The 15,563-nt window shown below is 39.9% G+C and overlaps 1 long non-coding RNA gene across 1 annotated transcript; it reads left to right on the top strand.

Moving 5' to 3' along the window:
- Positions 1-9,913: 9,913 nt before the first annotated feature.
- On the top strand, positions 9,914-13,011 carry LOC135747148 (uncharacterized). Its single transcript, XR_010531699.2, has 3 exons — positions 9,914-10,461; positions 11,513-11,652; positions 11,762-13,011. It is a non-coding gene; the product is annotated as an uncharacterized lncRNA (long non-coding RNA).
- The last annotated feature ends 2,552 nt before the right edge of the window (positions 13,012-15,563 follow it).

The raw sequence follows: 15,563 nt of genomic DNA, 5'->3' as shown, positions 1-15,563 counted from the left end.
ATCGTTGAATTCGTGTTCTAATTGGCTACACGTTCTGTCTATCAATATTTTCCATGAAGTCATTGGAGGAACGCGCGAGTCAGATGACGTCACGATATTAGACAGCGCTGTTTGGATATTATGTATTATACTCCCGCCTACTTGTACAATCATGCTTGAGCGCTGGTTTTGAACGCGAGTGTGCTCTCATATACAAGTGTTACGATGTAAATAGTCCTCAGATTGTATATTATAATCTATTACAAGACGTGCATCTGAAATCTGATGTAAACAATGGAAAATATATCCATATTTCACAGATTATACGCATTTGTGGACAACAGTGGTCATTGGATGTACTTTGTTGGAGAGTTTTTATGGGTTATTCACACATCTGAAACAGACTGGATTCGATTCGCGTTCCTTATACCAGCACAAAGGTAAGGAGTCAGTTTATATTATGCATGTTGTTATCTGGACTTCTGTAATAAAATACTATATTTATGATACTAGAGCAATTTAATCTCAAAACGGACACCATACACTGATGCTAAACCCTTAGACCTTTTAAACGATGTATAGTAGTGTTATTATTATTCTTGTTTGTACACAGTAGGCTATATATATATTGCTAGCAGCATTAAAAAAAACTGACGTCCTTCCGTCCGCGAGCTAGTGCGCGTCGAGAGGTTAAAGTGCTGTGAGGTGTCAGATCAGCAGGTATTTTGCCTTATGTATTTTATCCATTTTGGCCAATTGTCCACATAGCTTTCTCAGTATCAGTAATAATAAAAAAAAACATATCGGTCAACAATTACATTCAAGGTGTTACTGTGCGTTCACATCGCCATGGCGAGAGCGTCAAAGTAGCCGGAAATCATTCATTTTCAATGGCTGTCTCTAAATTCCAAGCACCTTGGAAGAACGAACTCAGAAGGTCGCGAGAACACAGAACGCACTTGTGAGAATTGAGATGTGTGCGATCTTCCTGCTGGTCATGTGACATCCCCAGATTTCAACGCGCAAGTCTGCAGTCGATGCATTCTCGATATCAAGAACTAATTTCCACGTGTCCTCTGAACTTGCGTTCTTGAGAATTGGAATTGAACTTTGACTGTCAATGATGACGTAGAGCGAGGACACAAGGACGGAAGATCGCTGAACAACGCATATTGAGAAACAGCCTATGGTAATGAGCTATGACGCGGTTCAAAAGGTGGAAATGTTCAGTGAGAACCAATTGGAAGGCGGGAACCTCCACTTGAGAGGATTCCAGAGAATCCATTTGAGCATCAGAGCGTCCACCACACTTTTACTATAGCGTCATTGGCAGGGCAGCCGGAACGTTTTTTTGTTTTGTTTGTGCTCTTGCCGGCGGCAGTGTGAACGTACAGCTACTTTTTATTTATTTGCATGTTCCCTGTGAATATTGCAATTCATAATGAAACTGTTTGTTTTGGTTCAAGGCATTGTTAAAGAAGTTTTAAGAAATAAGATACTTGGCAACTTTTGTAAATTGTGTAAATGATGGCCATCAGATTCAAATCATCCCAGAATATTAGATGAGCTCTTATTATTTATTTTATGACGTACTTGTATGTCATATTGTGGTCCTGCCTTGGTTCTTCCAGCACCAACCCAGTCTCACCCCATGGCGTCAATATTTGACGACACTTGACCATGCGTCAATATGTTGACGTGGAGGGTATACCTTTCGCGTCATTTTTTGACGAACTGGGGACTTCAATACTATTAAGTCCGTTGCATTCTCTTTCCTATTTTCTTACCATTTTCGCGTCGGTTTAGGGTTAGATTTACATAATGACATCCCTACCCAAACCTAACTCTAACCCCAACGCCAGGTGACAACTGTTTAATTTCGCGTACCTAACTCTAACCCCAACGCCAGGTGACAACTGTTTAATTTCGCGTACACTGTTTAATTTTGCGTAATCTAACCCTAAACCGATGCGAAAATGGTAAGAAAATAGGAAAGAGAATGCAACGGACGTAATAGTATTGAAGTCCCCAGTTCGTCAAAAAATGACGCGAAAGGTATACCCTCCGCGTCAACATATTGACGCATGGTCAAGTGTCGTCAAATATTGACGCCATGGGGTGAGACTGTGTTACCAGCACATGTTTGTAGTATCAGAGCAATTTAAAAACAGCACTGAACTTTAATCCGACTCGCTGGGGACTCAGGACAAATTTTATGCGGCCTGCATTTTAAAAGCTTCAGTCTAATGAGGAAGGAATTAATTCAGCTGGGATTTTTAATTCTGCCAGGCCACAATTAATCCCATCAGTAAACAAAGCAGAGGTCATCTTGTTTTGGAGAACTCCAATTATAGAGCTTAATCAGCAGTAATCAGACAAGCTGCTCTCCAGCATCTCGTCACACTGTTTATACCTCTCTCTCTCTCTCTCTCTCTCTCTCTCTCTCTCTCTCTCTCTCTCTCTCTCTCTCTCTCTCTCTCTCACTCTCTCTCTCTCTCTCTCTCCCTCTCCAGTTTCTTTTTATAAATCATTTCTACAATGTTTTTTTTCAATTAGTCAGAAATTATAGTTTTACTTGTCAGTTTTTAATGCAAAAACATGCAATGAAGTGCTGCCAAACCAACAGGTGGCAATATAACCCTAACTAGAAAGCTATGTTGGCCAATCAGAATCCATTGCACAGACTAGCTTCATGTAAACAAAGGAGATAGCAGTGCACAGGCTGCACACAAGCCAAAATCTCCAGTAAAAATGACTACACGACAACACTGCAAACATAGTTTCCAACCTGATCTCACAGGAATTGGTACACATTTTACAGTTGGCTAATTAGTATGAATTTGTACGCAAGTAAATCATACAAAAACATTCGATTGTAATAAAAAAACAAAAAGGAACCCAACCCCTCACCCTAACATAACAGGGCGAAAGCAAATGCGTGTGGTCATATGAATTAATATGACTTAGCCACCTCATAAAATGCATACGAATTGCCATGAGATTGCATTGGAGTTTGTGAAAATCTTCACCTTGAACAGGAGTTTTCAAAAATGTTTGGTTACAGTGTCCTGTTTCTGCGTTTGTGTTGGACGAATGGCCAAACCGCATAGAAAAAGCTGTCGATTGTTGGGTAAAAATGTGCATTTAAGATGATCATTTACATTTGTGATGATTTGGAAGAGTATTAATTCCTTACATATTTGTTATAATCTATTTCTGTCACGAACGGGAACACGAGTAAGGACACAAACGCAGGGTTCACATGAAAGGGTAACATTTAATATAAATAACATGAAATCAAACACGAGGAATAACACGGGCAGGTAAGAACAATGACTGAAACACTGGAAACAAACATGACATCAGCGACAATCATCCGGCAAATGAGTACAACACATAGGGGTATAAATACAGACAGACTAATGAGGTGCAGGTGTGATGAGGAATCAATGAATTGTCCAGGTGACGTAATCAGTGGCCATCTCAGGGACCGACTCCGAAGACTCCACCCTCCTGGGAACCGACGGGGATCAGGTCATCCTGGGGATCGACTCCCACCATTCCGAGGAAAGGGGCTCCACTACGGTGGCGACCACCTCGGGGAAAAATCGAGCGTGGCATCCGTTCTCTAGCCCCAAAACGAGCATAGTGGTGGACCTCTCAGGAACCGACCCAGACGACAGTACCAGCAGGGGAATCTCTGGAATCGATCCGATCCTCGAACCTGGTGCTTCCTTCACTGGCTGAATGATTCTGTCACGAACGGGAACACGAGTAAGGATACAAACGCAGGGTTCACACAAAAGGGTAACATTTAATATAAATAACATGAAATCAAACACGAGGAATAACACGGGCAGGTAAGAACAACGACTGGAACACTGGAAACAAACATGACATCAGCAACAATCATCCGGCAAGTGAGTACAACACATAGGGGTATAAATACAGACAGACTAATGAGGTGCAGGTGTGATGAGGAATCAATGAATTGTCCAGGTGACGTAATCGGAACATACACAAAACATGACACGGATTTCACCGTGACAATTTCTATTTGTTTACCTGTAATTTCTTTGGTACTTATTGTCAGGATCCTGTCAGATCCTTGTTTGTATTTAGATCTAGTTCAGCATGGCAGGGTTCTGAAAGTACAATGTTTCATGTGGGAGATGCGTGGTTTTAGTATTGGTTTATTCTGACCACGCATTTCTCGGGTCTCGTCACTTTTTCCCAGATCCCTTACTTGTGATTTTTTTCAGGTGTGTGTCATTTAGTTTTCCCTATTTAAAGTCCTTAGCCGTTTCTCAATACCAAGTACGCCAAACTCGAACTTGTGTCCTTCGTAGTTCGAACTTGCAAGTTCAGACTCAGAAGAACGAACTCCTGACGCGAATGCATTCTGGGAAACTTCGCTGTCATAAGTCCCCACAAGTCTCCTCTGATGCATCTTTGATAAAATGGGCGGATCAAGAACACATCCGGGGATTTTATGTGAACTTGGGCTTAATGCGAACTTTGAATTGGAACAGTAGTTGGGCCGCGACTAATGACGTTTCACAAGTCCACAAGAACGCAAGTACAGACAAGAACGCATAATGAGAAACGGCTTTTGTGTTTGGGTCTTGTACGGGTTCGTTTTGTTCTGTCCGTGAGTATTTTGTTATTGAAAGGATATAGTCCAGTTTGTTTAAACATTTTGAAGTTTTGTGTAGTTTGTGTTTACTCTGTTTTGTTTGCCCCCTCGTGGGTTTTGTTTTCCTGTATTTTACCTTGTTTTGTTAATAAAGTCCTGTGGTGTTATCTACGTCTGCGCTTGGGTTCATTTCCCTGAAAACCCCTAACACTTATGTGATATAAGTCAATGTTGCAATTGTTGGAAGAAAGTGTGTGATTTTTTTTTTTTAAACCAAGGGCATTTAAAATGCTTTCTCAGTTTTCATTTTGAATTTACGTGGCCTTTATTGCCATTTACATTTAGTCATTAAGCAGCCGCTTTTGTCCAAAGCGGCTTACAAATGAGGTAACAACAGGAGCAATTCGAGCAACAGAAGTACAGCAAATCATAAGTGCACTAGAGCTAGTCTCATCAAGTCTAACACAGTATACATAGCCAAGGGTTAGTAATTTTAAATATTTTTGGCATGACAAATACTGTACGTTTGTATTGCCAAAGCATTTGCAAATGGGCTCTCTCTTGTTTGTGTAGTTGTTATTTGTGGTCAGCACTAAGTGTGACCTCTGTGATTTCATGTTAAAGGAGAAAAGAGGTTAAATACCACAGTTGCTCAGAAAATAAGGTAAGATTTAAAGATGCTGTCTCAGTAATGTTAAAAAATGTGTTCATAGTCCAGAGATGCTTCAGTCAAAGATTCACCAGTGCCTTTACCCACACAGACATACAGCCATCTGTTGATAAATTTTATCACAAAAAAGTAACATACTGTGGAAAACAATAGAAAACAAGATGCTTTTTAGATAATCTGACGTTGGATATATAATGCCCGAAGTGTAGTCTGTTTTTAAAATGTACGCAAACGTAGGGTGAAGTCAGGTAAAGTGGGACACTTTTTGGTAAATTGCATTTTAAACAACCTAAATCAGTTAGAATGTATTAAAATTGTATGTGTTTTGTTTAAATAGATTGTAATAAAGGTCACTATGGTGAATTTTTTTCAATTTATGAATTTATTAACAAACAGTTCATCTTTAAACATCATCTGACACCCTCTTCAGCAAACTGGAAGCAATCAGGTTGAGTGGGACACTTTGTTAGGAAAAGTGGGACACTATTTTATGGTTAAAATGAACATGACAAATACAATTCCAATAAAGTTTTGACATTGTGTAAAACGTAAATAAAACCAGAATACATGCATTAAAAATGTGTGGCGCATTATGAACCGCAAAATACAACACGGAGACCTTCAACTAATGAATACTTGGAAGAATTTTTTAAAAATGCATTTCTGGAACTAATGCAAAAATTGTAACATTGTAAACTTCACTCTACATTCAATAAATGGAACTTTCCTTTTCCTTTTGGAACATCTTTTTAGAACCTTTTAACAACTTCAGTGAACACATTCAAGACAGATGAAGTCATCGTCATCCATAAGTCCGTTGAGCTCTCCGCAGGACTCATGATACCACCGTTGGCAGTGGCAGCAAGCCACCCATTCATCATTGGCCTTTGGGTCGCTTGCATCCCCATAAACGCCCTTGCAACCAGTACAGGGGTCACTTTCCTGAACTGTTTGCATTGGAGGAACAGCAGCTTTTTGGGGGCGGACACCAGCAGGCTTACGCACTTTGGTTGTTTTTGTTTTCTTTTTTTCTGCTTTCGCCTGGATAAATTTGAAGTGTTCCTGGCTTGTTAGGTGGTAGCTGGGTGGCCTCGCCATCATCCTCTTCTTTCCCCTCTCTCTTGTAGGTACTTCAATAAGGTCTGAGAACCTTACAATGGAAGCCTGCTCAGCTGTTGAAGTGCTGGGTAGAGAGGGTGGCCCAGTTGTGATGGTGGAGGCATGAGGTGCTGGCCCAGTTGTGAAGGTGGAGGCATGGGGGGCTGGCCTAGTTGTGGGGGTGGAGGCATGTGGGGCTGGCCTAGTTTTGAGGGTGGAGGCATGGGGGGCTGGCCTAGTTGTGAGGGTGGAGGCATGGGGGGCTGGCCTAGTTGTGAGGGTGGAGGTATGGGGTGCTGGCCCAGTTGTGAAGGCATGGGAGGCTGGCCTAGTCGTGAGGGTGGAGGCATTGGTGGCTGGCCTAGTTGTGAGGTCAGAGGCATGAGATGCTGGCCTAGTTTTGAGGGTGGAGCCATGGGGGGCTGGCCTAGTTGTAAGGGTGGAGGCATGGGGGGCTGGCCTAGTTGTGAGGGTGGAGGCATGGGAGGCTGGCCTAGTTGTGAGGGTGGAGGCATGGGGGGCTGGCCCAGTTGTGAAGGTGGAGGCATTGGAGGCTGGCCTAGTTGTGAGGGTGGAGGCATGGGGGGCTGGCCTATTTGTGAGGGTGGAGGCATGGGGAGCTGGCCTAGTTGTGAAGGTGGAGGCATGGGGGGCTGGCCTAGTTGTGAGGGTGGAGGCATCGGGGGCTGGCCTAGTTGTGAGGGTGGAGGCATGTGGGGCTGGCCCAGTTGTGAGGGTAGAGGTATGTGCGTTCTCATTAGGCTGGCTGGTTACCACCACTTCTAAATTTATAAAAATGTTATATTCAGACACATTATTATTACTTATAACTTTAAAATTTAATTTTTTGTTCATGAAATGGCCGTAGTGTGTGCTTGCATTAGCCCTAAAACTGTCCCACTCAACCTGAAATGCACTGTCCCACTCAACCTAACACTTTCAGGTTGAGTGGGACAGTGCTGTGAATCTAATTTTCACAAATATTTTATACAGTTAGATGCTCATTGTTATTAATCTCTAATACACAGACAGCATAAATGTATGTGCAAGCAAAAGTTTTATTGTTATATCATAAGTGACAGAATTATCAACCTTATTATTCTAAAATAGATTTACACTTGCCGGATGACTTACCGTGAGGTCCCAGGAGTGAAGCAATTTGAAAAATAACAACCAGCCCACATCTGTGATGTCACACCAATCACAACCTTTATTTCATATTCAATAGACATTCAGCTACAACATAGTAACAATTGTTGTGATTGGCTTACAAAATTAACCCCTTGCAGTACCCGAAAGCTTAAGTGTCCCACTCAACCTGATGTCCCACTCTACCTGAATTCACCCTATGCGCATTGTCGAACGCACAGCCTTGAAAAGTGCGTGCGTGTGTGTGCACATGCACATATACATGATGTTGTTTACTTCACTCGACCTGTCTGTCTGTGATCGAACACATTTGACTTGTTATTGACCTTGTACTTCACTGGTACCTTATATGTAAGGTCTACAGAATTATAGCTGATTTAATCATGCCTAAAAACTGGACCTGTGGAGCTAATCAATAATGCAGACTTGTTTTATTTATGCCTTGATGTTTTCATTATTCATTTTAACTTTACATCAAGTCTCTTTGTAGAGTGCACTCAAAGTTATTGCCTCCAATAAATGCACCAATGTGGATTCATTAATTTTGACAAATGATACTGTTTGCTTCGTCATGCAAGAGAAAAAAACCTTACCATTTTCTCTAAACGCTCCCAGTCAGACTACAGGATGATACGTCAATTTTTATGTACCGACTGGGATGTTGGCAAACTCTACCTTTAGTTTATATACAGTTAAACTTGGCACAGTTTCTAAACACTCAGCATAAGGGCTGATTTGCATTGTAGGGTTTTGGAGTGGCTGGTATATATTATCTCGCTGGCAGACCATTATGTTAAACATTTGATAGGTAGTCAGTTTTGAAGGGGGTAAATGTTATAGGATGACCCCCTTGCAGACCCCTTTCCAAGTTCTTATTTGTTTTTTGTCGGGCAAGCAAAACTTCCTCTAAAAGTTTGGAATGTCGTGTCCACTATTAAATTTAAGTTTTTATAGAGGCAAAGAAATGCCCAACATGGTTTAAGGACTGAATATTGGATAAGATTGTTGCCCAGAAAGCCCCTCACGGCTTACAGTGTTTCAATTACAATCCACTTCCAACTATTTGTGGAACTGCTGCTGTGTAATTTGAATTCGGTCCTAAGGGAAAATCAGGAAGGGAGAGGAACAGAATTTGTACATGCATCTTTAATTAAAACATGATTTTAAATATTTTAATAAAAAATTACAATAAGACACAGTGTTTGATGGGTGATTGTTACGGTGAAATACTGTAGCATCTTTTACAAGTGGGCAAAGTAATTTCAGGAATTGCTGTACAGTGGCCGCAAAGCATTTGATTTATGTTAAAATATATAAATGTCATTGAATGAGATCACAACATACCAAGTGGCTTTCTTTTTAAAGAATAATGTACATGTTGTAAGCAAAGCAAACAGCCATTCATAAATGCCGGTTTATTGGCAGAATCCACTGAACGCCACAATGATTTTCAGCAAAGTGCACTAAGGAAAATTGAATAAATGAGGACTTGCATATGGTACGTTTTTTTAAAGCGAATATATTAGGATATTGATCAAATTTTTAGCCATTTACCTTTATTTAGAAAGGACGATGAAGAGTGACTGGAGACCTTTTTTTTTTATTGAGATTTTTTTTATTTGTGTACTTCATTTCATGTAAGTCACTGAAAATAAAGCCTGATAAAAATGCTAATTTACAAGAAAACATGTCAGACGCACAGGGTTTTCCATCTGAGCTCTTCAAACTAATCGGAGCACCAATGGTCTGATTCACCATTTTTCATTTCCTTTGGTGTGTAAGTGTGTATTAGTACATGTTAACGTTAGGCGAAAGGTACAAACCCCAAAGTAAACGATGACTATTACAAACACACGGATTGTAGGCAACAGATTACTTCCTGGGGTTGGTGATGTAGAGTAGACCGACATTATCATAATTCCCACCTCTTTGACTCACAGCCTGTAAGTTAACTAATGTAAGCATTGCATTGTGTGCAAATCTTTCAAACATGGTAAGGAGTGTCACATTTCTGTTTGAGGTCAGAAGTAATAAGGCCAATTACAACATACAGATTAACTGGCCAATCAGGGACACAGAGCTTTTCACACTGTGCGTTTCAGGAAGAAAGTGAAATCTGCCACAAAAGCTACAAAAATGTACAGTATGTGGAAAATAATTTAACCATAAACCATGCAAACACATTGTATTATACTGTACCAAAAAGGTTCTTCAGATTATGAAATGTATAAAGAAGTGGTTCTTTAAAGAACCTTTCAATAAATGGTTCTTTGAGGAACTAAAAAGGTTCTTCTATGGCATCACTCTGAAGAACATCTTAAACACCTTTATTTTTAACAGTGTACTAAACAACAGTGGAGTACAAATAATGAAGTGAAAACACCCCAGATAGCAGTCAGTTCTGGCCCGATTCTGGCTTTTTTCCGCCAGTGTCGGCTGAAAGCCGGACAGATTTTTAGTGTATGCGCCAGAACTGGCCCAGATGAGGAAATAGTATACCAGTAGTAAACACTATTTATAGCTGTTGGCCCGAGTGTAAGCATACTCAGCTGAAGTCGGGGTCTACTAAAGTAGTGTCTCAGTGTAATCGGGCCGAATCTGGCATTGTGTAGTCGGACCGACTACATTGCATTGTGCCTGGACCGATTATGGTTTGATATGATACTGCCAAGATGTGTATGATGTCAGAAATTCTGTATGTGGCCCGATGCCAGTGCAACTGACACATGCCGGTTGTAACGCTGTTTGGCGGCAATTTAAAAATGTTTATGCTTCAGACGGACAGTATACAGTACACGGCCCGATTCCGTGATGTGGCAATCAGCCCTCTAGCTGTTGAACGGCAACATCACAACTGCTGTTATGATTTGAATCAAGCAGAGCACAAAGCTGAGCTCCCGTTCGACACAGACACCATCATCAATAACTGGTAAGTCACTGATTTAGTTTTTATATGTTAAAAATGCATGATAACAATGAAAAGGAATTGTTTGCTACATATTCAAAAGCGTGAATTTTCCTGCACATTTAGCCAGCTATCACGTTAGCTTAAATATTGTTGTTAGTAAGCTGAATCCATTTAGAAAGATGTAAATAACCAGTCGTCGTCCTCGTGCAGGTTAACAGGTTTTTAATAATCAAGCAGAGAATTCAGACACACGTTCATGTCTTCATAAAAAGGAGCAGTACACACAACCTTATTTGAGTTAAAGTAGTTAAGAAGTTAAAGAGCACCCTGCTGAAAAATCCAGCATCAAACCAGCATGGGAATTATGCTGGTCTTTGCTGGTGGTCACCAGCATAACAGCACCAAAACACAACATATGCTGTGGCTTGCTGGTATGACCAGCAATGGATGCTGGTGCTAATGCTGGTTTGGTGATGGTGCTGGTTTGAGGCTGTTTTAGCTGGTGTTCACTAGCAAACCAGCACCAAAACACAACATATGCTGGTCTTGCTGGTATGCTGTTTTTTTCAGCAGGGCACGTATTTTCAGATTCACAAATTTACACACCCTTTGATGTGTAAGTGTTAGAGACATGTGAACGATGTGCAAATGTACAAAACCCTACACTGTAAAAAATTATTTGTAATTAACTTACTGTAGAAGTTAAAGACTGAAAATGTTTCATGTTCATTTAACTTGAACAAACTGTTGCCAGTAAATAACATAAATGTAAAATCTACAGTAAGTTACTGGCAGCTAGTTGCCAGTAATACCCAGTAATACTGTAATTTCTACAGACATTTTTACAGTGTAAGTAAACAATGACACCAGTTATCTTCTTCAACTTAAATCTCTTTTCTTGGACTTCAACAAACACACAACAGTTTACCTCTATGGATTGCACACAACTTTTCTTAAATTAGCACACAAAAAATAGCATGCATCACCTCTTTGATATAAGCAATCAACTACTGTATGACCTGTGTCCTGTATGAAACTATGATCAACTATTAAGACTATAAATCTGTTTCAGGTTAACTGGTTGGGGCTTATTGGCGGGACAGATGTACGAGACTGCACATGGCATTGAAGAGGGCGACTGACAACTCCCTGGCCTAAACTGGATGGAAAATACTTTATTTGCCACCCTCCAACTCAGAGAGGTAGTGATTGGTAAATATATATGTTAATTATTTGTTAATAAAAATTAGACATTTCTTTTTAATATGCTCATTAAATGTTAAAGATTTCACAATGACAATATGGATTAATTATTTTAAAGATGCAGTTCGGAGAAGGTCCCTTACAGTTGTGGAGGGGACAATGAAGAGGTGGCTCGATCGAGAGGGTGGATGCAAGAGACAACTTTAGCAAAAGAAAAGCAGTTAGTGTTAGCGCCTGTGTTTGTGTCTGCAAAGGAGAATGTTTTGTTCTGTAAAAGGAGTGGTGGTGTTTTGGTTAAATGTGTTTAACTTGTTTTAATTACTTGGTTTGTGTGTGAGAGGTGTGTGTGCGGATGGGTTGTTATATGTGGTTTATGGGGAATAGTGTATAATGACATGTTTAATATGCTATAAACATGCTTTACAGGGACACAATACTAAGTGATACTTTTTCATAGATTAAAGACTTCCAACAGATTTTTGTTATGGTTGGGCTTAGGGACTGGGGTAAGTTAAGGCAATATAATATACAGTTTGTACAGTATAAAATGCATTGTGTCTATGAAATTGTCCCGGTAAACCACATATGCCGACGTGTGTGTGTGAGAGAGAGATTTTTTTCTTTAAATGTTAATTAATTTGTTTTACATGTTGTCTCGCTGTAATTGCTTAAGGGGATAGTTCACCCCAAAATTGCAATTTTATCATAAATCACTTCCCCTCTGTCGTTCTAAACCAACAAGTGCTTAGATTGTCTTTAGAACACGTTTTTAGATATTTTTGATGAAAACTGGGAGGCTTCTGTCCGTCCCATTGATTTCAGTTAGTTTTACAATCCGTTTCACAGAAAAGAATGAAAGACATTGCCTAAAAGTTCAGTGTCCCATCAGTATTTCAATGAAAATTTTTTTTTAACAGTTTGTTCTTCTCCTTGGTCGTTCAAAGCCTGTTAACGACCAGAGTACGGCGCATCATGCTGACGTCACCTGCTGCTGACGTCACCTGCTGACGTAGTTGCCAGCGTACAGACAGAATAGGCTGCCAAGTAATTTGTACATTTATTTGGGCTGTTTAAGTGTTGTTACAATGTTTGCATTATGCTTTAAAAAAAGAGCGTAGAAAAAAAACATTGGTAACCACATCAGCAAGTGACGTGAGCTGCAGGTGATGTCAGCAGCATCGCCGTAGTCTGGTCTTGAATAAACTTTCAACATCTAAGGAGGAGAACAAATTGTTGAAATCGTTCGTTTTATTTTCTTTGTGCACAAAGTGTTCTTGTCACTTCATAATATTATTATTAAACTACTAATGGAACATGGACCTTTTTGGCGATGTCTTTCATTCTTTTCTGGGAAATGGATTGTGAGACTAACTTAAGTCAATGGGACAGACAAAAGCCTCCCGGTTTTCATAAAAAAATTCTAAAAATGTATTCTGAAGACAATCGGAGCACTTGGTTGTTTAGAACGACACAGGGGTAAGTGGTTTATGAGAAAATTATATTTTAAGGGTGAACTATCCCTTTAAATTGTTTATAAAGTGGGTTATGTGCTTGTAAAATGTGTTGTGTAAGAGGTATATGTCTGTTTGTATTTGTTGGGTTTTTGTAAAGTGTACTGAATTTGTTAAGAATTAATATGTTCAAAATTACAATGTATTTGGTTAATTGTTGGTTCATGTTAAAACATGTTCATATTTATGTATTTGTTAACTGTTAATTCACATTAATGTGATGTGTGTATTTTTTTAATAAAAGGCTCTTAATCTTCTTAAATGGGTGTATTTTTCTTGAAAAATAAAAAAAATACAATATTTACCAGTTTCTGGGCCACATCTGGCCCAGGGACCATGCAGATGTTGTCGGCCATATAAAACAAAGGGTCTGGGCCAGACCTGGGCCAAATAAGCAATTTAAGTCACTTTACAGTGTGCTAGCCAGACCTGGGCCAAATAAGCAATTTAAGTCACTTTACATTGTGCTAGCCAGACCTGGGCCAAATAAACAATTTAGGTCACTTTACAGTGTGCTGGCCAAATCTGGGCCAAGTCAGTATGTAAGATCTATTTTACTGGGTGTGGGCCACAACTGGCCCAGATTTAATAGTTTGATCCAATTTTTAGTGTGTGGACCAGTTCTGGGCCAGGGACCCAGCCAGAACTGGGCCAGAACTCAAGCAAATATGTGGCCCAGTGGTGGGCCAGGCAGATTTTGCTATCTGGGACACAGACCCTAAGAAACCTCTCAGACATTTTTAATGGTGTTGAACACAGTTAACAAGTGTCCCTATGAGCCAGCAGCATATGTATTATACTATTAAATAAATTATTCATTACCTTTACAATATTGATTAGCTTTAAGATTATTCCTGAGCAACAGAAAGAAAGTTTAATGAATATTTATGTCTTAAGCAATTCAAATTCATACTTTCTGATAACCATACTGGCTGTTCTTTGAACAGGTTTTTGTGCACATACTGCCTTCGAACAAACTCTCATCTATCAGTATTCCTTCTTAACTTGTTTATTTATATTGTGTTTAAAAATACCATAAAAATAGCATTGACCTTGGAGCATGCACACTGATGAGATTACTCCCAAACTGATTTAAAATGTGCAAGACACTCTTGATTTTGGTTCACAAATGTTTATTTTTAAGTGCAGATTGAATCAAGATTGTGCCCCATCTGAGTGTGTGGAGAACGCTGAGCCATGATTCAGTCTGACAGAGGTACAGAAGAGTGAATGCCAACAGAATGGTAACTTATCAAATCCTTTTTATCGTTATTCACCGCGGCCTTTCGATTTATCATCATTCGCTGCAAAACACATGAACCATTCCCTGGTGCAAATGACCTTCCTTCCACGCAGTGTAAAAATAGATTGAAATGGAAATAGTCTGGGCGACATGGATCAATGTTTTGAAAACTTATGTTCTGATGGTGGTGGTATAGGAATGAGGAGGAGGAGGGAGCTGTATAGGAGCAGAGGGACTTTTTGATGTATTTCATGTGAGGAAAGGTGGGGCAGGAAGACCCAGGAAAAAGATTTGCTGCAGCTAGATGAAGGAGGTTGCCGTGGATTGACAGTTTATTTTAGAGGCCATTGACTTTACATACAGCTTGGAAATGAAATAGAGCTTTTGTACAAGACCCTGGAGACTGGTGGCTCAGGATCACCTTATCTTAACCTGTATGATGTGAGACGAGAGACTGAGGGATGGTGTTTTTCTCAAACTGTGGTGATTAACTTTAACATTGTTGTGACAGGGTGGATTTATGGATTTACATTGCATGGATGCAATCTGAAACTTAAACATACAGTAACAGAGAAACTCAGCGAAGCACCTTTATTTTTACGCGTGTATTGGTTGAAACTTAATTGTGCACAATGAGGATACCAGTACAGTAGCTTACAATAGCGTTTTTAGTGTTGATGCCAATGAGAGTTTTCAAATTCCACCAAAGTCCATTTAGGGAAGTCATGGCCATGTTTCCAATGCCTCTGGGCAGTTAATTCAGTCATGCAAGTCTAAAGTCCTATCTACTTGAATGATGATCTCTAAAATCGCAAGCTGAAATTACTATTAACAACATATTTTAAATCTGACATTCACTGTACCATAACTTTTGTTTCTTAAAGGTGACATAGAATGATTGAACGGGGTATTAATCCTTGTTTTGTGATGTGACATGTAGACAAAAATGTTTTTGTTTGGGTCTGTAATGCCTTAAGGGCGATTTATAGTCGTGCGTAGGTCTGCGTAGCCTGACGCGCACCTCACAAAATTTCTAACAGCGCGTCGGCTCTACACGGACCGCAAGCGCTGTGATTGGTCCACCAGAACCCACCAGGTAAAAAACTGCGTCATAGGTATTTCCGTTTGAGACGGTGAAAACAAAGATGAGCCAAGTTGAGGAGTGA

The sequence above is a fragment of the Paramisgurnus dabryanus genome, chromosome 1, assembly GCF_030506205.2.
Source record: "Paramisgurnus dabryanus chromosome 1, PD_genome_1.1, whole genome shotgun sequence".
In the NCBI taxonomy this organism is placed as follows: domain Eukaryota; kingdom Metazoa; phylum Chordata; class Actinopteri; order Cypriniformes; family Cobitidae; genus Paramisgurnus; species Paramisgurnus dabryanus.
This window is presented reverse-complemented; position numbering and strand designations above follow the sequence as displayed.